Source organism: Talpa occidentalis, unplaced genomic scaffold, assembly GCF_014898055.3.
Source record: "Talpa occidentalis isolate TD23 unplaced genomic scaffold, MPIMG_talOcc4v2.1 talOcc4.5, whole genome shotgun sequence".
Taxonomy (NCBI): Eukaryota; Metazoa; Chordata; class Mammalia; order Eulipotyphla; family Talpidae; genus Talpa; species Talpa occidentalis.
The window spans coordinates 114826172-114848814 of record NW_023604861.1 but is presented as its reverse complement, the minus strand read 5'-3'; the positions used below and the strand labels follow the sequence as shown (position 1 = coordinate 114848814).

At 41.8% G+C, this 22643-nt stretch overlaps 1 long non-coding RNA gene across 1 annotated transcript in view; it reads right to left on the bottom strand.

Moving 5' to 3' along the window:
• Window positions 1-22643, bottom strand: part of LOC119259969 (uncharacterized) — a 62991-nt gene that overhangs the window by 31615 nt on the left and 8733 nt on the right. Inside the window, exons 2-3 of the long non-coding RNA XR_005128619.2 lie at window positions 16825-16898; window positions 3468-3608 (exon numbers count right to left, since the gene is read on the bottom strand). This is a non-coding gene — a long non-coding RNA (uncharacterized LOC119259969). The remainder of the gene's footprint in view (window positions 1-3467; window positions 3609-16824; window positions 16899-22643) is intronic.

Genomic DNA, 22643 nt, shown 5'->3' with positions numbered 1-22643 from the left:
TGCTTCCACATGCATCTCTAACACCAAAGGACTTTCTTTTTTGACATTATCTCTATAGACAATAGTATTTATTCAATAACTACTGATATCTGTTTACCATTTAGTATTTGTGCAAGATAGCACAGTAACATTACGCAGTTTATTTCAGAAAATTTCATCTCAACAGAAAAACACCTTAAGAATTCACAAACTCCACCGGAGAAAGAAGTGCCCTCGCCTTAAGAACATTACTATTTGCATTTTACTCATGAAGCAAACTGCTCAGCCAACTCAAGGTAAGCAGTGGAAAGGCTGCGGTCCAGGAGCTGGCAGAGCTGAGAACAAGAGGCATGCCAGAGCCTGACTTGCTCCATTCCTCCCTGGATATTCAGGGTATTAAAAGGGCATTGCTTCCTCATCTAAAAACTGTGCTTAAAAAAAAAAAAAAACCACAACTGCCTTACACCTACCACTTGACGTTTCATGTCCAGAGAGAAACACCCACATTTCTTGTGCCTTTAAAAAGACACCATTAGCAAAAGAGTTTTGAAAAACCCAATTTACATTGCTACTCATCAGGCGTGTTTGCCTAGAGAAGTGTTGCTTCAAGCAAAAGCAATCTCAGGATAAACATTTCTGTTTGCTGTGTACTCTTTCTTTGCAATCTCTACACCTAATCTATGTATCTTTGCTCAGGAGATTTAGGTAGGGTAGCTGCATTGGCTTGACTTACCCCAGTAAAGGTGGGGATGGCACAAGGATAGTCTTGGAGTGTGTCTTTGCCTCAAGGAGGCTGATAAACCCAGTATCAGTCAGGAAGATCCCACAAAGGCTCTGGGCCTATGGCCAGGTATCAGCTCCAGTCTCCTATACTCAAAACCCCAGGTCAGCCCCCAGAGACAGGCCTAGCATACTGTCAATTTGCCTTTTTATCGTCTTCGTCCAGATTCTCACCACTATGCAAGGTTGCTCCCACAGCTTCTATCTTGGATACTGACTGGCCCAGGCTGGGTGGGATGCCCTCTTTGGGTCCAAGCCAAGTGTGGGAACATGCTATACAAAGAAGCTGTTAGGAGCGCAGTTGTGCCTGGGAGAGGGATGGATATTGTAGCCTGAGCTAACACCGTACACAGTGCCTGTTAAAAAAGGTGTTTTCATAAGCGCTGATAGATGTTCCCTCTGCCAGCACCACCTTTCAGATGGCGCTTGCCCCTTGGCTCCCTTCATTTCCTTCAGGTCTCTAAATAAGCAGCCTATTATCAGGGAGGCCTTCCCTGGCCCCCGCCACCCATCAGATAGCACATACCCACTTGCTACCCCAAGCCCTTTATTCTGCCTTGCTTGTCTTGATCCCCATCATCACAACTTGACACATATTTATTATGTGCTGTCTGTTTTGGTCACTGTCATATCCCTTAAACCTACAACAGTGCCAGGCATACAGGAAGTGTTCAGCACATTTGTGCAGAATGAGTGGTCTCCTGGAGAACAACAGCCTCTCTTCGTCTACCTCACATGATCCATCAGAATAGGCACTGATTACTGTTGCTTTTTTGCTGAGGTAGGGTCCACAGGAAGTCCAGGAGGGAGAGAAAGATGAACTTTTCAGAGCCACCACTCACCCTGACAACCTAGTTATTCTGATAGGAATGTCTAGTTCTTAAATCTATATTCTCTGTGACTACTGTAGAGCTTTGTGATCACTAGCTCGTAACTATGTTCAGCACTTTGTTCCTATCCTCCAGGGCATAGGTGAAGCTTCCTAGGGCCCTGGTTCTAACAAACTTTCAAGCACGTACACTTTAAGAATACTACATCACTCTCAGAGCTACACCACTGAAAGGTGTTCCTTCAACAACAGAAAGATTTATTACTTTTTTCCCCCACAGAAAAACCACAAAAATATTTCCTTCTTGACTGTAGCAGTAAGTTCCAAGTTTCATTAAAGAACCGGCCAGATGCTTCCTCCTAGCTTGTGTGGGAAGAAGTTAAGATAAAGTGCATTTGAAACTCTACTTCTGCACACCTGCCTCAGACCTACTCACTTTTGACAGGTCTTCTTTCTGTTTCCCCCAGGGTCGGGGATGTAGAGCTGTGTATGACCTGCGTCCCTAGGCAGCTGGGGCTTTGGAAGCCCCCACCCTCTAGCCAGCCCCTCTCATTTCTGGTATTAACAATAGATGCCTCTTATTGAACTGTACACCTGCCTTAAACCAGGCATTGTGCTTTACAAAATCTCTAAATTCTTAACTGCCCCCCTTCCCGCATCTGGAAAAGAACTGTAACCCGAGTGTCTGCTGCCGGCCTGTAGTCATCATAGCAGAATCTATCTTTTTTGCCTTTATCACCAAGAATCACTTTCCTCCAGTGTATTTGCTGACATGAATTTGGCTTCTCACCTCCAAGACCAATCCATGCTGCAGCCTGCACCTGCACCTGCTCCTGAACTCCACTCTCGGCCAGGCTCTCTACTCACCGCAGTGTGGGTCCGGGCTTGTGCTGTGGGGCTACCATCTCCCCTCAGTGTGACATTGATGTTGGCCTCAGGGGTGCAGTGGGCAGAGTAATGGCCTCCAAGAAGGTCTGCACTCCTGCCTGTGAATGTGTCATCTTACAAGGCAAAAGGACTTTGCATGTGTGATTAAGTTAAGGACCCTGAGGTGGGGAGATTACCCTGGATTATTCTGATAACCATGATATAATCACAGGGTAAAGGAAAGAGGGAGGCAGGAGAGCAAGAGTCAGAGAAGGAGATATGATGATGGAAGCAGAGGTCAGAGGGATGTGAGGAGGAGTCCAAGGAATGCAGACAGTCTGTAGAAGCTAAAAAAGGCAAAAAAACCAGATTCTCCCCTCAGGCCTCCAAGACGTAGTGGCCCAGCTTATGCTTTGACTTGGGTTGTCTGCCCTCCAGACCAGTGAGTTAATAAACTCGTGGTATTTTAACTCATTAAGTTTGTGGCAATTTGTTACATCAGCAGCAGGAAGTGAATACAGGGGATGATGTAAGGACACATTTGCCCTTGTTCCCTGGCCCCTTAATTCTATACCTCTAACACATATGTGGAAGCCATGGCATTCAAGGTTTAGGGTTAAGTCAAATGGGGGACCATTGATGTTAAATATAACTGTTACAGAGCCCAGTGGAAGAAAGAAGATGCCTCAGATGGGTACCTGCCTGGGCACACCTCATTCCTAGGTTTTCTCTGTGAGCACCACCCAACCTTCTCTTCTCCATGGAAAAAGTCACTCATTCGTCAAATATTTACTGAGTACCTACTATGTCTCAGGCACTAGTCCACTGCCTGGGAATAAGGCAATGAACACAAAAGACAATAATATAAGCTTACCGTGCTTATATTTTCATGGGATCCCCACCCTTCATGATCACAGACCCAACAGGGTCCACCTAACCTATACCCTCTAGGATAACTTGTAACATGCAGGTAATTCAGAGCAACACATTTCTCAAAGCCTGAGTTACTCACTTCAGAGTCATGCCATGTGGCTAGATGATTCCCAGAGTAGTCCCCGATGAGCTTCATTTCTTCAATTTTTCATCTCTTCAGGGACCTTCTGCCAGTGTGAGATCAAGATGCCCCTCCTTATTCTTCTTGTGGTCTTCTGATCTGCAAGTAAGCTTTAGGTCACACAACCACACACACACAAAGACAACCATCTTGGTCTAAATTCATATTAAGGAGGGGAGAATGGTCCTAAAGGCAACATATTCTGCCCAACTCAATAAAAACAAGTCTTTACTTTTGTATACAAAGCAGCTCCAATTTCCTCTTCCTCAGCCCCCAACTATAGACTGTACCCAGGCCCTACGTGTGTACCAGAAATGATGCCCATCACTATGCATTTTCTAGATGGAAAGATCTCTACTTATTACCATCCTCCCCTGCTACTCAGAGAACTAGAAGAAATTTGATAAATGTGCTTTGTTGATACATTGAGCCACATCAAATTCTTGACAGTCTCCACTAGGAAGTGAATCCTTCTGTCCCCCATCCATATCAAGCCCTCAAGAGTTAGGAGACTTCTAATTATAGAAGGGAGCCCCCAAGGGCAAATACCTCTTTTTAATCACTGGGAAGTGATCCTCTCTTCTTACTCTCTTTCAGTCTTTTTCTAACAAAGAATGCACCATCAAGCAAATACTTCTGATTAGGGCAAATATTAACTCTCTAGGCACTGGAGAATTTCAGAAGAATTGTTAACTGCAGATTCCTATGAACTTGCCTCATTAGCTATATAATGCTGGTTACAAAGTAATGACTGTAATATAAATGATAATGCACTGATTATGGGATGGGGGGGGGTACCAGAGAATTTACTGTTTTTCTTGCATCAGCTCATTTAGTCCTCACCAAGGAGGTTAGGACTACTTTTATCCACATTTTGCAGATGAGGAAATTGAGGCTATGAGAGATTAGGAAAAGAAGAGTAAATTGGTGGCAGAGCCAGGGCTCAAACACAGCTTCGCCTGTGAGCCAGACCCTAGCCATTCTTCTATACTGCCATGCTGTGCTTTAGTAACTGGAAGGCTCTCCAGGCTGGCACCATCCATTTCCATTTTAAAATGAAAACAATAAAGGAGAAAGTATGGGGAAAAAAACAGGTTTCATGAGGAAATTTGACCTCCCTGAGAATGATTGATAGGTGACAAGAATTCTGAAGCCAGGAGCAAGAAATACTTTTTAAATTGCAGCTAATTGACCAACTGTAAATTTAGATATGTGTGATTTGAGTCAAGAGCAGTGTAGATATTGATGACAATGTTTATTTTAAAAGTGTCAAAGACTGCCACCTCCATTTAGATGCCTTTAATAAATGAGAGTCTAAAATATTCTAAAGAGAATCCCAGCAGAGACGACAAGCCAAGAATCCTTGGCTTACAAAGTAATGGGGGCTGCTTCTTCCCAAGTTACCATGCACAGAAGCAAAACTTGGCAGAATCTGAAACAAAGGATTTTGATCTTGTTCCTACCATTGCTTCCAGAGAAGGAAGCAAAACAAACCACTGGGTTGTGTCTACTACTACTCCTCCCAAGCACCAAGACCGTGCTAGGTGCTGCTTAGAAGGGAATCTCCCCCTACCCTGTGCCCAGGAAATCAGCCCTTTTGGAGGCAACTCAAAAAGCCCAAAGTGAAGGGTCAGATTTTTCTACCCATACTTATTTTTTGCAGAGTTCGGTTTCTTGAGGACATTTTCCACATAGCACGGAGCTGCTACTCTGACACCATTTTCATTGAGTAATTCATGGTGATGTCACACCAGCCAGGCACTAGGGGAAGCCCTGCTTTTATGGGTTGGCTCTTAATTTAGGAATTTTTATTTTCTGACTTCCCTCCCTCTTTTTTTTTTCCTTTTTTTTTTCTTTTTTTGCTGGACTCCACTGCTTTTGAGCAAGATGCCTGAGTGGTGAAGTGTTGCCTGTGTTTGCAAAAAGGAATTCCTGCTCGTTGAGAGCAATGGTTGAGCATGTGTCCTGCCATAGGACATCTTAATTGGAAAGTTGGCAAGAGAGGGAGAGGAAGGATGTGTGGGCCTGGTATGGGCTCCATTCCTCCTGGTAGTAACATGGAACTGAGCTGAGAAGATGGGCTGGGGACAGAAGGACTCACAGCCACTCCTTAGTGCCACAATCCTGTGTACCTGGGGAGAAAACCACCACCTCCCTAGCACTTGAGCAACCATCTACCCATAATCCCACCTTCCTCCCTCGCCTCTCGGCTGCTCTGTGCAGCAAGCAGAGCCGGCAAAGGCGAGCTTGGCAAATCGTGCCTGTAAAAGCCTAATCCAAACAGCATGTCCGCTGAGCTCAGCGGGTGACTCATGTGCAGTGATGTGTGAGGCCAGCAAGCAGAGATTAGGATCTGGCCCGCCCGCCAGCCTACCCTGCACTTCCTTTGATCAACTCTGATGGTTTTTAATTCTGCAGAAGCAGCTTCCTGCCAGAGGCAAGCACCTCTTGGTAGAGGCTGGAGCTGTGTCTTTGTTGGTCTACTTGTCTGATGGCACAGGGGCTGACACCCTGGGCACACAGGGGCTGACATCCTGGGCTCACAGCCCATGCCAAGCCAAGAAGGGAGGCTCCTTCACTGGGATGCCTGTGGTGACATCAGAAGCTTGCTCCTCAGACAACACCAGCAAGGCCATGTGTGTGAGCAACCTGGCTTCGGAACCTCAGGCTGGTATTGGTTCAAATCACTGAATAATAAAGAAAAATGGCACTCTGTCTTGGGGACATTTTTGTAAGCTGGGTCATCTCTAAGGACACTGTCTGGCCCAGAATGCAGCACTCTCTGGGTTCTTCAGTTCTTTTTCACATCTGTTTTGCTAGAAAGGGTACATATTCAGAGTATGTTACTGTCTTGGATTTTTCCCCCTGTTTGAATGGAATGTGTTTGCCTCTTGATTCTTCCAAATCCCCTCAATTCCCAATGCCAAGCAGAAGACCTGGAACCAAGTCTTATTCTCTCTTTCTCTCCCTCTATCTTGCTCTCTTCCCTCTCACTTTCTCAGGAAGTAGAGGAGTGATTCTCAACCACAGCTGCACACTAGAATCATCCTGGAAAGGCAGGGCTTTCAAAAATTCCCCTGCCCAGGTTTCACCCTAAAATAACTCACTCAGAGTCTCTGAGGGTAGGATATGAGATCAGTGGTGTTTAATGCTCCCATTATGTAGGCAAAGTTGAGAATCATTGAAATTTGAGGGTCCCATGGCATCAGCTATAAACCCAAAGAATGTGTTCTATTTCCCCATCTGTCCTCCCACCACCATTCAACTTCTGGAGATTGGAGTGTGCTCTAACCTAGTTAATATAAAATTCTATCTGGCTGGGGTAGCTAGCCGACATATTAAGAAGAATTTGTCTGACTAAAAGTATTTGCCAGCCCAGAGAATGGTCTTGAGAATTAAATACAGAACAGAAGAAACTCCAGGGAAGAAGTAGAGGAGAATTCAGCACACAAATTTTGGGGAGGTATGTCTGCATGTGGTCATAACAGGTTGTGGGTAAGCTTCCAGATAAAATAAAGACTTGTAGGTAACTTTGAATTTCAGATAGATGATGAATAATACAATATTTGGGACACACTTCTATTAAACTTATTTGTTGCTTATCTGAAATTAAAATTTAGGGCCTCCCTGGTGGCGCAGGCGGTTGAGCACTGCACTGTAAAGCTGTCTGCAGCCTCTGCAGCGTGGGTTCAATCCCGGCCAGCTGGCGAGAATCCCACATGGTAAAGCAGACCTCTCCTGTCTCGCCCGCTGCTCCCCCCAGCAGTGTATTTTGTCAGTCTGCCTGTTCTGTTCCCCGCTCTGTCTCTGGTGAATCCTCTCACACTCCCGCACATCTGGCCTGTACCCTGGTTCTTGTATAAAAATAAATAAATCTTTAAAAAAATAAAATTTAACTGGATGGTCTATATTTTATTTGCTAAATCTGAAAATCCTAGTCATGGATGGCAAGTTAGAGAGGAGAATCTTGGGTATTTGAGGGTGTGATATGTCTCACCTGGATGACAGAAAACCTTTCTCCCAAGGGGCGTGAGGAAAGCATGTAGGTATTTGGGGTTGTCCCAATGACTGGGGAATGCTGTTGGCATTTGGTGAGCATGAACCAGGATGCTAAACATACTGCAGCAGGTAAAATAGTCCCAGTGAAGAATTATCCCATCTAAAATGCCAATATCACTCGGACCATCCCACCTACTTCAGGATTTTACTGGGGACTAGCCCCAACACATTCAGTTAGTTGCTCCTTAGAAAGCATGCCTCTGGCCACTAAGAGACATTCAGAACCTGCTCCCAAGAAAGTGCCAACCAGAAAAAAATCTCAAGTACTTGTCCTGGTGCTTTCTTAGTCCAACTAAACCATACAGTTGGTCCAATAAAATGAAATCCTGAAACTAACTCCAAATCCTCAAAGTTGAAGTACTGCCTCCTCCAGGAAGCCTTCCATGACTCTTCCATCTTAAAACTTTTATTCTTATAATTTAATAATTGAACAGTCTTCTAATAGTAGCACGTCTGCTAGTCTATGAGTGAGTCTCTCCTGGTAGTCTGGGGACATCAAGGAAGTGAGATCAAGTTCTGAGTAAACTTGGTCACATTACTGATTTGTTGGTTGGTTTTGCTGTTTGCTATACTTTGTTAGCTCTTTAAAAACTCTGATGTAGTTGAAATTATATGTACAAATAAGTGACGCAGTTAATGTAAAGATGAAAGGGGAGATGAGTAACCATACAGAGGAAGGGGAAGACCAGCACCTGGAGATAAGAATAATTTTGCAGATGAATATTAAATTTAAGTCTGGGCTTCCTGACAGTCAAAGCAAAAAGGGAAACACAGTGGATTACATCACTCTTATTGTCTGAAAAAAAGTCTGCAATATCAGCTCATGAGGAAACATAATCTTTTTCATCATGCTAACTTCTGAGTGAAGTTTATCACATCGATCCTAAAAGACACCAAAATGAGTCGCCTTCTGCTACAATCCGTAGATTATCAAAAGAGAAACAGAATGGACAATGTCTTCAACTGAGTTTTCAGAAGATACAAAAACGGTGGGTGTTTTCTGTGACTATTTCTTATGTTTACCTTCTAAGAAATCTGCAACTATGGTGTTGAGCCTTGGCTTAGTAAAGGCATTTTACAAGAAGCTAAAGTAATATATAAACTTACTGGTTTCTAGTGATCTGATTAAAAGGGTCACACAGAAGTTTTCAATTGCTTACAGCTTTAATGAAGGTTCCTACAGAAGCTTCCCTTGGCACTTCAGACAGTTTGACGGAAAATGTTAGGATGCCCTAGAGACTAGGTGTGTGCTGAGGGAGTATGGGAAAGGTGGCTGGGAACAGCTGCATTCCACTTCCCATTCTACCTTTCTCCCCTTCGCCCCCAAGCTAGAATTATCCTTCCTGTTCATAAGGCACTTCCTGAGAAAGAGCTAAGGAAAACTGTCACCAACCCCTCTGTCCGCCCCCCAGAAGAGGATCCTGAGAAGGCTTGAGGGGCAGCCTGACCAGGAATGTCATCCTTTAGTGAGGGCTCCATTTTGGGGTTAGTTTGTCTCTCTTCTAAAGGCAGGGAACAAATAATTAGATGAGTCAAAAAAGAGTTTCCTTCTTTTGGTTTTATTTGGAGGTTTAAAAAAAAAAAAAAAAAAACCAACTCCCTAAATGGGGAGGAGATTAAAACAAACAAAAAATAAACCACAGATTTAAAAAAAAAAAACAACTGGGCTGAACAACATCAGTGAGAGGAAACTGTGGCCTGGGACTTTGAGGGGTTGCTGAGAGCACAAATGTCCCCTTCCCCTACCCACACAGCCCCATCTCAGATGTCACCCTTGTGCTTGGTGCTAGCAGTGACAAAACCAAAATGAGTCACCCTATGCTACAATCCATAGATAATCAAAAGTCTAAGACAGCAGGGTTGGGATAGAAGCCAAAGGTAAAAATCCCTGGCACAGATTTTGATCTTTTGTTTTTAAATGGTGGCAGCTTTGATTTCCTTCCTGCTGGTGTGGAAAGGATGACAGGAACAAGCAGAGTTAACCCAAGTGCAGGTGGAGAAGCTGCTTGAGCAGGAGTGACTGCTCTCCTGCTCCCTGTCCTCCCCTCACTGAAGCTAGAGGGAAGGGAGGATTGTGCTGACTCATTTGCCTAGATGGTTTGCTTCAAGGTAATAGATGCTGGATGGATCTCCACTGGAATGTGTACGTGGACTCATTTCTAATGCTCTGGCAGACCAGCATTGTCAACCCTAACTCTCCCTTTCACAAGGGCTTGAAGGAAGGGAGCTTGGAGGGGGTCAGTTTTGGTTACCAGCATCTGAACTCCCTTTTCATGCTCAGAACATTTGCAACTTTGTGAATCTTGGTATCTTAAAAAAAGAGTCCCTTCTCTAGCCTCCTTTGCAACTAGGTCAATGAAACATAACTAAGACTTAGCCAATCAGGGCCACTTGCTCCAGGTGGATCAGAAGCTTCTCGCATCAACTAATAGGGACAATGGAGAATCCTTTCTGGGGGAGCCTGCAGGGGAACAATATACAGGGTTCCAAGGGGCAGCAGTTCTCAGCAAGGTGTTCAGTGTCCGGGGCTGAGACTATGGTAGTGCAAGTTGTAGTGCAGCTCAGGCCAGCTACCCTCTCTATGCTATGATTATGCCTATGGCCTTGGCTGTGATCTTGAGTTCCTGCTTGCCATGTTTTCGTAGCCTGTTTCTCCAGCCTTCTCAGTAATTCTATGAGTTACATGATAGCCTTTCAACAAATTCTTTTGCTGTTTAAATCAGAGTTGGTTTCTGTTGCTTGCAACTGAGAACCCTAACTGTCCAACTACAACTGGTTTCAGTCAATCGTTTGCAGATGCTTTTTTTTTTTTATTTCCACCGCCTGCATTCTTCATGCCTCTGCCCTCCTGGCAATTCCACAAGTAATCCAGAAAAGGAGGAATGAGCATGCAGAGAATTTGACCACAGCTGGGAAGTGAGCCAAAAGAACTCTGAAGAACTTAAATATTAGATCCTTCACTTTGTTAGGTGGGGAAGAGGCAGGATTAATGAGACAGAAGGCTGTGAGATGTTCATCATATTTTATTTTTTAATCTCCAACCTGGTTATATAATGACTACCTGTGGCACTTAAAGATCCCATGAAGGCACAGGCCAAGTCTATCTTGTTTTTCCCAGGATCTAGGTCACAAAAGATACTCAGTGAGCAGTAGCAAAGGGGCGACATTGGAAGTTTGTAAAAGAGAATTCAGGGAAGTGGAGCTTAATATATCCTTAATGTCTCTTTAAAAAAAGAATTGTCTCAACTCTGTGGGAGTGAAGATTAAGGCCTGTGAGTAGAGCCAACACTGCAGATATTCAGTGGTGTTGATTGAAGAGCAAGAGCCTGGAGCTTGAGCCATCAGACAGTCAAAGGCAGAGATGACACACTCTTAAGCAGACAGAGCTTGACTTGGGTCGAGCCCAGCAGAATGCCAGTCCATTTCATCTTGGAATGGGGCCCAAGAGTGCCTGCAAGCTGAACTGAGATAGCTCTTCAAAAAGCATGTTGAATCAGTTTCAAATGTGTTGACAGTACTTGGTTGAAACTCCAGAAGTGGGTTGGGGGAGGGGTGGAGTCAATTTGAATCTAGGAAATCAAAGACAGTTTTCCCATCAGCTACTTTAACTATACGTCAATGTTGTAGTAAGCCTGGTTTTGAGTAACACTTGTGTTTGGATTTGGGCTCATTAGGATGTATTTGCTATGAACTGATTCCAGTTCAGATTCTTTTGTGGGATGAATCAATGAAATTTTACCATAGGCAAGTCTCTTTGATAACTTGTCTAAGGTTTCATTTCCTAATTTTAAAACAGAGGGTTTGCCTGTCTGCTCACCAAATTCCTATCTAAAATGCAACATTTCTAATAGGTTCACTAAGGACAAAAACCATGGGTTCTTCTTTAGTATACCCTTTGGCCTGTGACCGAAGTTGGACACAGCAGGCCTAATCAGCCTTCAGGGTGACCATGTTCCACAGAAGCTTAGACGAGGCTCCTCTAGGAACTTTCCTGAGCCAGGATCGAGAGCCAGCAATGATAAAGTGAGAAAAGGAAGACCTATAACTCTTTGATATGTAACTACAACCTCCAACCAGTTATAGGGCCTGTGAAATTAAAACTTCTTGGGGTGCTTAGGTTTGCTGGTGGCACTAGATTTTCAAGGAACCTACTTTTAGCCCAGACTCTTCTTTAAATTCACACTGGACAGAAGATAGTTGAAGCTAACACTTCCGATACTCTCTAGTCTAATGGAAGAGAGAATTTTGAAATACCATAATTATACATATAATGAACTCATGCTGTCCAACTTGCTTTCAACACACGGAATCTGTAGCCACTGCCTGTGCTTGGTGTGGGTGCTGCCACTCTTTCTGTGTAGGGCTCAGAATGATAAGCAGATTTGAAGGTCAGAAGTGACAGCAGACAGGATGGTCATCTTATTTCCTCTACTTCCTCTCTGGGGAGAGGCAGAAGGACTCCAGAGGCAAGAACAATGGGAAGGAAAACAAGTAAATCCCAGCAGGAAAGAGAATGGCAACAGACACAGAAGCTCAGCTGCCAGCAAAAATCTGATGCCCTGCCTTGCTCCGAGGAGAAGAGGCAAGTCTTCCCAAATCCAGGCGCCCCAACATGATTGCAAAAGGCACACCCATCGGCCCACAGACAGCCAACTCGATTGAAGAACCAGTGAGACACCTTGGGAAGCTGCCCAAGTTTCTGAAGACATCTCTGTAAAAGCTGCCTTTCTTCCTAGTGGATGCTTGGACCCCAGCACAGAGGCGAGTGACCAAGATCAACCACACAAAGCTGGAAATTCTTTTTTTAAAGGAAAAGTTCATTTCAGAAATTTTATTCAAGGGCTAATAGCCAAGTCCTTCTCCCATTGGCGCCTGGCAGGGCTGACTGAGCAAGCGCAAAGAGGCTCTCAGGGAGCTTTGATGTCAACAGAGGTAGGCAGGGCAGGCCCTGGTGGAAAACTGTGAAGTCAGCACAGTTATCTCCGGCACTCCTCCCTTCCCCCTTGCTTCCCCTTTCTCCACCCATTTCCCCCCTCTCAGCTTCCAGCTTCTCATTTCCCAGGGGACCCTGTATCATATGAAAGGCCCGCCGTCATAAAATATGAGGGGGCCAGCTCATGGCTCCAGCTATGGAAGTCTGCTTTTTTTCCCCTAAGTCTAAAACAAACAAAGATGTGCATTCCATACATTTCCTAGGGAAAGAGCATGAATATAGAAACCTTGTCCCTTGTGCCCCCTCAGCTCAACCCCAAGAGTCTGGGGCCTCAAATTTGTAGCTATCGTCCTGACTCCTGGGGTTTTAAAAAGATTCAAAAGTGCCTCCAACCAATACAGCTGCTCGGTTTACAGCTCAAATTTAAACCACAAATTATAAAATGATAAATCGCTGCTCAAATCTCTTCCAGGAAAGACTATGTTGTCAAGATTAAGTTACAACCTCATGGACATATGAGTGAGTCTAGTTGCTGACTAACTCACTCATTTTCCTGCTAGAGATGTTTTTTCTTCATGAACTTTCACTGTTTCTGAATATTTTAAACAAAGAAAATGACTGAAGGCAGGAAAAACATAAAAACTTCTTAACCCATGGAATTTTTTATATGCTTTATGATGTAATGGCTGCTTTCGGGTTTTGTGAGAACCAAAGGAAGTTTAAGAAACAGCTTTGTTCTTGAGTACTTAACTGCCAGAGATCAGTGAGAAATGGCTTCACACTCACTTCAAAGTCTAGTTGGAAGGTAGTGTGTGGTAAATCAAAACTCTTTTAAGGAATTTGCATCTTAAAGTATCTGCTCAGTGATTAAGTAGGATTGCAATCTGATTTACTGTATCTTGTTCCCATGTTAATCAATTCTTTGGGATTCTCTTACAGGAACTGGTCTAGTGACAGAGGAGCATGAGAAATAAATAGGCCATATGCATGCTTTCCTGTAATGCTGTTCCGCTCTGCCAGAACTTTGGCAGCAACAGGAAGAAAGATGAAATACTTGTTTGAGGCCTTGATCTTGCCTTGCTGCAGGGTCTCTCACACTGACCTCATTCTGATCACCTGGGGCTGCAGGAAGAAGCTCTATCTATCCTCCATTGTGTTTCTCCAGCTCAGAGCCTTGGTTACACAACTGTGACCCTGTTTGTCCCAGGCCACTCGAGTCTTGAGGACCATCAGACCATGAGTCATAATCACTTTAGCATCTACTCCTAAGTTCCCTCTTGTTTATTTTTGCACCTCCAACCCTTCAGTCTCTTTCTTGGGGTACCTGGATCCTGAAAGGCAGCTTTTGGCTTCTGATACAATTTCACCTTATCAGCCATGCCAGCAGACCCTGCTATGGTTACTCTTGTCTCTGCTTTTCCTGAAATCAGCCCCGCTGTCATTACTGCTGCTTTTTCTGGGATACTTCAAGTTGCGGAGAGAGTTCTTTTCCTGTGATTATAGCTCTTTCTTCCAATTTTAACTAGGCTGGCGTCTCTATGATTATAGCTCATTAGGACTCCTGAGGCTAGGAAGCATTTTTTTTTATGCTGCCTTATTTTATTTTTTAAAATAACATGTATTATAACTTATTTTTGCAGAGAAACTTAAAGATGAGAATAATAATGGTCATTAATCCTATAGTCCAGAAAACCCCTAATTTTTTTTAAAAATAGACTCATGAGAAGAAAATTAAAAGTTTTTTAAAAAAAAGTATGAAAGGTGAAATTAAAGCTCCCTATTCTTCCTGAGTTCCTCCTCAAAATATAATCAGTTACTGTTTTTGTGTTTTCTTGTTACTACATATTTATGTATATACTTTAACAACACTTCACATAAAAGAGCTCTTCTATGCTCATCATTTTGCATTTTGCTTTTTTCCACCTAAAACACCATCTGAGAACTCTTTCCACATGCACATTACAGATATATTTGCTAATTCTAATGTCTGCATAATCTTTGTCAGAAGAGATCAGTCCTCCAAATGAAAAGCACTCAGTTAGGGCCTCCCCAGTGGCGCAGCGGTTGAGCAGCTGGGCTGCGAAGCTGCCAGCAACCTCTGCAGCGCCGGTTCGATCCCCAGCCACAGGTGAGGGTCCCACATGGCATGCACACCTCTCCTGCCATGCCCGCTGCTCCCCTCAGCAGTGTACTTCGGTCCTTCTGCCTGTTCTGCTCCCTGCTCTGGCTCTGGTGGATTCTCTCACCCTCCAGCACTTCTGACTGTACCCAGTGCTTGTATAAAAAAATAAATAAATCTTTAAAAAAGAAAAAAAGAAAGAAAAGCACTCAATTAGAACCCTTGTCCCCTTGCTGTCCCTTTACTTACTTCCTCTACTCCCCAAGTTCAGAGTGACTTACACGACTAACATGTTTGGAAGAATAAGCTAGACATGCTCAGTTCCACTGACCTTAGGACTGGGTTGCTTATAGGGAATGTACCTTTTATTCCCCAGATGTGGGCAGAACTGGGTATATATCTGCCCAATTCTAAATTTTATTAATAAGAAGCCTATTTGTCTCTCACTTTGCAATTTATTGGACCTTCTCGGGGTTCTTAAATATCATTTCTTATTTGGACATATCAAAATTTATTAAATCAGTTTCATAAGGGTGTTGAATGGTTCTAGTTCATTGCTTGAACAAAGAACACCTCAATGAATAGCTTGTGCATATTAGTGACTATACTTTCTGCAAACACACCAATGGGTAAACTCCTTAAAATAAAGTGCTGGATCAAAGAAAGTTATGTGCCTTTGTGTTCCAAATACAGATGGGAGAAAAGACTACTCCCAACCCTAAAGGGTACTGGGAAGGGAATGCCTAGATAACAACTAATAATTCTACGACAATAATTAGCATTGATTTATTTTTCATTGTATGCCAGATTCATAAACACTTTATACATATTATTTTTTAATCTCCATAACAACTTTATGAAATAGTAGGTAATATCTCCATTATACAGGTGAAAATAGGGCCTCCCCAGTGGCGCAGCGGTTGAGCGCTGGGTTGTGAAGCTGCCCGCGGCTTCTGCGGCGCCGGTTCAATCCCCGGCTGCTCCCCGGCCACTGGAGGAGGGTCCCACATGGCGCGCAGACCTCTCCTGCCGCCCACTGCTCCCCTCAGCAGTGTATTTTGGTCCTTCTGCCTGCTCTGCTCCCCGCTCTGGCTCTGGTGAATTCTCTCACCCTCCCACGCTTCTGACTGTACCCAGTGCATGTATAAACAAAACAAACAACCAAACAAACAAATAAATAAATAAAACATGCCTCTATTAAAAAAAAAATACAGGTGAAAATAATGAGATCAAAATTGTTAAATAACTAACCCAATGTTACAAAGCTAGTAAGTAGTAGAAATAGATTTCAAGTCCGTGATTGTGTGATTACATATTTCAAACCTCTCAACACCATACTAAAGGGTGTTCCCCATGGAGTAGAGTGGGTAGTAGCCTGGTTTAGCATTTGTGTATATTTTATATATATATATATAATATTGATTGTATTTAGATATATCTTAGGGAAGCTCCTACATGAAGACTTCATAAAAGCTCTAGGCAGTTGAAAACTTCTGTGTGCCCTTTTAAAATCAGGTCACTAGAAACCAACAAGTTTAGGATATTTACCTTAGCTCCTTATAAAATGCCTCACTGAGCCAAGGTTCAGCACTATAGTTGCAAATTTCTTAGAAGGTAAACATAATAGTCACATTAAAAACTCGTATTTTTTGTATCTTCTAAAAACCCAGTTGAAGACATTATCCATTATATTTTTCAGACTCGTATCTTAGGATTGACGTGATAAACTTCACTCAGAATGGAGAACAATGAAAGAGATTTTGTTTCCTCATGAGCTGATATTGCTTCCTTATTTTCAGACAATATGAGTGATGTAATCAACTGTGTTTCCCTTTTTGCTTTGACTGTCAGGAAGCCCAGCCTTACACTTAATATCTACTTACAATATATATAGTAACTAAGAGCACAGATTTTTTGGGTTCAGGTCCCAGCTTGGACTCTTATCAACTGTGTTATGTGTACTGCAGTTCCCTCAACTGCAAAATGGAGGTTTTCAAGTGTATTAAGTTATTTCATATTTGTAAAGCACTAAGAACACTACCTGGCATAGAATAAGTTCTTGATAAGTATTACTGAAGTAAGATAACTTCATCTATTTTATAATCATTTTTAATTCTAACAGCAATATATGAATTCATGTTTGTATCACACTAAATAATTCAAATAAATATAAGTATATATAATAAAAATGCAGTCCCCTTTACCTGAAGCATATGTGTCCATCTGATTCCATTCAATCTGCTTTTCTCTTCTCTCCTTAGGAGTTAATGCTCTGTATCTATGAGAGAAAGAGAAAGATTTTATTTGTTCAAAACTAATATACACCACTGGGAGAGAAGTTCTACACAATGATTAATAAATGGACACTGAAACAAGAACATCTGAATTCATGTTCCAGTTCATCTTCCTACCAGTTGGGTGACCTTAGACAAGCTACCCAACTTCTCTGAGACTGAGTTTTCACATAATTTCTACAATGGGGGAAGAAACTAGTACTTTCCTTTTTATGGAGATTAGGTGAGTTAATATTTGTAAAACTCTTAAAATAGTTGCTGATGCATAGAAAATACTGAGTGTTAGTTCTCATAATGATGTCCACAAATGTTGTACTGAGACTTGCCCTTAACAATATATCTTAGGGATTATTCCACAGCAGTATATACAGATATATCTCATTTTAAAAGTAATTAGTAGGTTGTTCTAAAATACAACCACACTGTAGTTTATTTAAATGTGCCCCATTTGGGTTGTTTCTAGCATTCAACGCTTTCTCATCTGAGGATGCAGAGTTACAGAATTGATCAACACAAGTTTCACCAGCCATCAGTATTCCACTATACTTATTTAACAAACACATATATTATTTGCTAAATATCACACAATGTCCTAATCACCTTAAAAATCACAATATGTTTAATACTCCTAATAATACTATTAAAACTGGAGATATTTATTCCCCCTATTACACCTGGGGAAACTGGGACAGAGAGAGGCTAAGTAACTTGCTGAAGATCACAGAGCTAGGAAGAGGAGGGCAGGGATTCCAACCCAGGCAGTCTAGACTTGCGAGTCCATACTCCAAACCACTCTACCCACACTCTGCTCCTCTCGTTCTCAAACCTGTGACTCACTTCAAAATCTCAACCTTCACTGGTCACATTTTACACCCATAATATGAATGGGAATTCAGCCTCTCTGTAATGTATTTAGAAATACAGAAGTCATCTAAAGGATGACATAATTGCTAAATCAATTTTTCTCCTTAAACTACTCAGAGCCAGCCTTTCCATTGTTCCTTACAATAGCCAGCCAGCACTGAGAGACCTTGGGTCATGAAACCAGCACTTGCCTTGAGAGGGCCCAGGTCTAAAGGTTCAGCCTCTCTGTGCCACGCTGGCCTGCTAAAGCAAACTCACAATGCAGGTCAGCAGACAGCCTTAAAATAAACAAACATGTTTGTGTTGCGCCCAGCTATGGAACACTGCAGATCCAATTAGGTAGTGCAAAACTCATACAAATAATCTTTCCTTTTCCCAATTCCTGCTCTGTAGGAGTCTTTCACAACTCACTTGGCCAACTCAAATTCCTAAAATGCTAAGGTTTAGAAAGTCTGGTCAAAAGTCTGCTAGTAAAATATTAAATTTTCAATTCTGGGTTCCCTATCACTGCTCCTATCCCTAATCTAAAATACTTTTAGATATGTGTACTAAATGCCTTTTTGTTAAAGAGATGGATGAGATATTTCTTTTGGCTTACATCCAGATGAACTATCAAATTCACACTTGAAATTAAACACAGGGAGGTATACATAAAAAAATTTTAAAAAACAAAAGAACGAGAATAAGATCTGAGCACCCTTTTTAGAAATCAGAACATCTTTCCAAATGGTAGACTATAGAAAACTGAGTAGGTTTTTAAAAATTTTTTTTGCTTTGTTAATGGAAAAAATTATTTATACATACACATATAATTTCATCTTGTGGAAAGTTCTTATATTAATGATAAGAGTAGTTTTCATTTCAAAAGTGTTGTTCATCCTAACCTACTAAAATCTACATTTTTCCTTTTATAAATACACTCCTATCTCAGGTTTCTGTCATTAAAGAAAGAAAGTACTTAAGAACAGTTTTCTACCCATCCCAGAGCTTAAGTTTTGGCTCAAGGAACTTCCTGTACTGTGCCAGCTATGACATGTTGAAAGTGGATCTGCAATTTCAGACAACTTGCTATACTTTTTTAGCCTTTATAATGGCTCGAGCCCTTTGCATTTTAGGAAATAAGTTGGAAGATAAGGAGAGAGTAGGGGGTGCTTGGACGGGAACAGGAAATAGGGTCTTATCAGGGACTCCTTAGTGTGCCTTTTCTCTTCACATCATGTGCCTTACCACATGTCTAAGCCAACTCCACTTACAGGGGAACTGGTTGTATGTGGAGTAAACAGGGTTGGGATGGGACCATGGGCTCATCTACCATTAATTACAATGCTGGAGATTAAATACAGGAAGTTATATTCTGGCAAAATTGCTAAGACCAGACAGAAGTTGAAAAAGAAGTGATGCATTTTTCATTAAAAATATCAGTCCCCCTCACAACAAACCCTCCTGCCACAATATCACCTAGAGATGATAAGGAGTATGTATAGCAGCTATGATTCCTACCATCTAATCCAGCTTTCTGATCTCGTGGCTGATTGGACCAGAAGTGGGCACCTGATTCAAGGGAGTCAATCTATAGATGGCTACATTCCCATGACCAGTCATCAGGTATAAAAGAGAGGCTGGGCCCATCAGGGTCCTTCCCTCACAGAAGTGGCATCAAAGCAAAGAGAGAAGTTACCACCAGTGAGTAGTAAGATAGAAAAAGGTATGGCTGACTATATTTGTGAGGATTAAATATCAAGAAGACCTATGAATTTCTATTGGTGAGATCTGTGTAGCTACCTCAAAGTGAACTAACTTGTAGCACTAGTTTCTGTGAAGCCAACCCATCATGTTTCCTATTTTGGGGTTTCTGAAAGCTCCTATTACCTTACAGTATGTTTTTCTTTCTTAAAGCTCTTATACTTAAGCTGGAATGAATGCCTGACACTTGCAGCAAAAAAAAAAAAACAAACTAAAGCATGATCAAAATAGAGACAAAATAAAGGAGACTGAGGAATCAGGAAAGTCTAAATTACAAGCAACAGAAGTAGGAGACTTTGTTAAAGTTCTTAAGGTTACAAATAATGTTATTAAATTGAAATCAAATTAATTATAGAATATATGGAATCCATGTATTCATGTGAAGGATGCTAAAGCAGCTCAAGGGTAGCTAGGACTTTTTTTTTAAGATTTATTTATTTATGCATACAAGAACTGGGGTACAGGCCAGAGATGAGAGGGGTAAGAGGATTCACCAGAGACAGAGTGGGGAACAGAACAGGCAGATTGACTGAGGGGAGCAGCGGGCAAGTCAGGAGAGGTCTGCTGCACCATTTGGGTCACTTCCCTGGCCAGAGATCAAACTTGTGCTGCAGTGGCTGTGGATAGCTTCGTATGTTGTATCCCAAGCCCGAGCCACCAGGGAAGCCCTATCTAGGACTCTTAAAAACCAGTACAGTTCCTCAAACTGTTAACCATAGAATTGTCACCATATGACCCAGCAATTCCATTCCGATGCAAAGAAGTATGCACACAAAAATTTGCACACAATGCTTACAGCAGCATTATTTATAATAGGTAAGGAGTGAAAACAACTCAAAAGTCCATGAACTGATGAATGGATAAGCAATGTGATCATAAAAGAAATGATATTCTGATATATACTGCAATGTAGATGAATCTTGAAAACAATACAAAGTGAAAAAAGCTAAACACAAAAAGCCACGTATTATATAATTCCATTTATGCGATATGTCTAAAATAGACAAATCAGCAGAGTCAGAAAGTAAATTAGTGGCTGCTAGGGGCTGGGAAGAGTGGAAAATGTAGAGTAACTACTAATGAGCCAGGAATTTCTTCTGAGGGGGACACCCATGTTTTGGAATTAGATAGTGATGATGGTTGCTCTGAATATACTAAAAACCACTCAACTTTATACTTTACTAAGCTAAATGTCATGGCATGTGAATTAGATCTGAATAAACCTGTCATTACAAAAAAAGTTGTATATATAAAAACAGAACAAAACAAAAACAAAAAGTAGTGCCACAAAATGGAAAGAAAGCCAGGAAGAAATCATACAATTCTCTCTCTCTCTGTCATCTTTATCATCTGTCTCCCTGTGAACACTCTTATCTCACTAAAAATCAGCTTTCTTAGCTTCTTCAAGCACATAGTAGCCAGACTATAAAACCTAGAGCTCAAAACTTTTATGTTGTGACAGAACTAACTAGATGATCAACTACCCACTTTCTATTCTGAGCATGTCTGGACTGCATTTCCCAGCATCCTTTGCATTTAAGTGAAATTATCTAATGAGTTATAGTCAGTGGAATGACCCTGAGGGACAGTGATATCTAATATACACTTTCTGCAATGAAATTCCTTCTGCAATCCTCACAAATTTTCTTAAAATATCAGTCTTATTTTAACTATATCTTGGGAAATAGAAACAAGGTTTACATATTTCATTGTAAGGTAGATATTAGCCAGCTGGAAAAGCCATTGTGAGTTAGCTAGAGGTGACTGGAAAGAGTCCTAGAGCAAAGCTGCTGAGAATAAGGTGTCTCTCATTAACTAGCATGAATTGGGGAAGATGCAAACACTTGATGGAGATTCTCAGAAATACTTGGAGAGAAGACTGGATATCTGTGGTATCTCAAGATGCAGAATAAAGCTAGAGTATATGAAAGGTAGGTAACCCAGGAAGGCTAGAAAACATGGAGAACCTGTCTCTCTGTCTCTGTGTCTGTCTGTCTCCTTCTCTACTTTCTTAATATCCTTAAATATTATTCAAATACATGACCAGTATATAATGAATAATGACTACCCTACCCTATTGTATTATCATACTATGACTTAATTTAACTGATTCCAATTGGATTTTTTGGTTGTTTCATACATTTGTAAGTAATACTACATTAAACATCCTTACATATTCTTCTTTGCATATTAAAAATTACTTCTCAGGTATATTTTCTGTGGCAAGTGGTATAAACAGTCTTAAGCTTCTGATATCAATTAACAAACTGCTCACTAGAAAGATCATACTCAGAAGAACTGCATAACCACTAAATCTCCACCCCCCGGAACTGCATAACCACTAAATCTCCACCCCACAGAATACCTCATTTCATGAGGTAACTTGCGCTTTTAAATGAACTGTCCTCATTTAAAGAGGCTGAACATGAAACACAGGTTTTGGCTTAGTTATCAAGGGATTTCACCAAGAAAAAAAGGTCTCAAATTCCATTCAAAGGAATTGCTTTCCTTCATCTTCAGAGTAGTCTTTTTTTAGTTGATTTAGCTGTGAGAAAACATCAATATTCCTTATAGAGAGAGTTCTCTGACTGCCCTTGATTCTTCTCTTTCTACTTTGAATGCAAGGTGAAATAAATCATCTTCTGGTGGCATGGATGAAGGAAACCTGCTCTTGGACCCCCTCAAATTAACCCCTACAGGTAGGTGTTCTGGCTCTATGTAAATGCCCACTAGGTCTTACACAACATTTTACAGTGATCAGGACCTCAAATGGGGAATACTGATGGGAGAATGTGACTGAGGTATGCAGACTGCATACAGAATCACACTGACTTATCTAATATTGTCTTCCAGAGCATGAAGAGTGTCAGGGCTGCCTGGAGGTCACAGCAATGAGGTACTCTCCCCAGCTATCCTGGCTCTTCCGAAGTGCACCTACCTCTAAGTTCAAAGAAAATCATGAGGATGACAGAGTCTTCTGTACCCCCAGGGCACATATCTACTGTAGGAGGAGGGTGAGGAATGATACAAAAAGCTTCTTGACCCCCTATATGGCGATGCACACACAACGTGCACACACATGCATTCTTGTTTGCATGTGTGTGCACATAAAATTTCTGCAA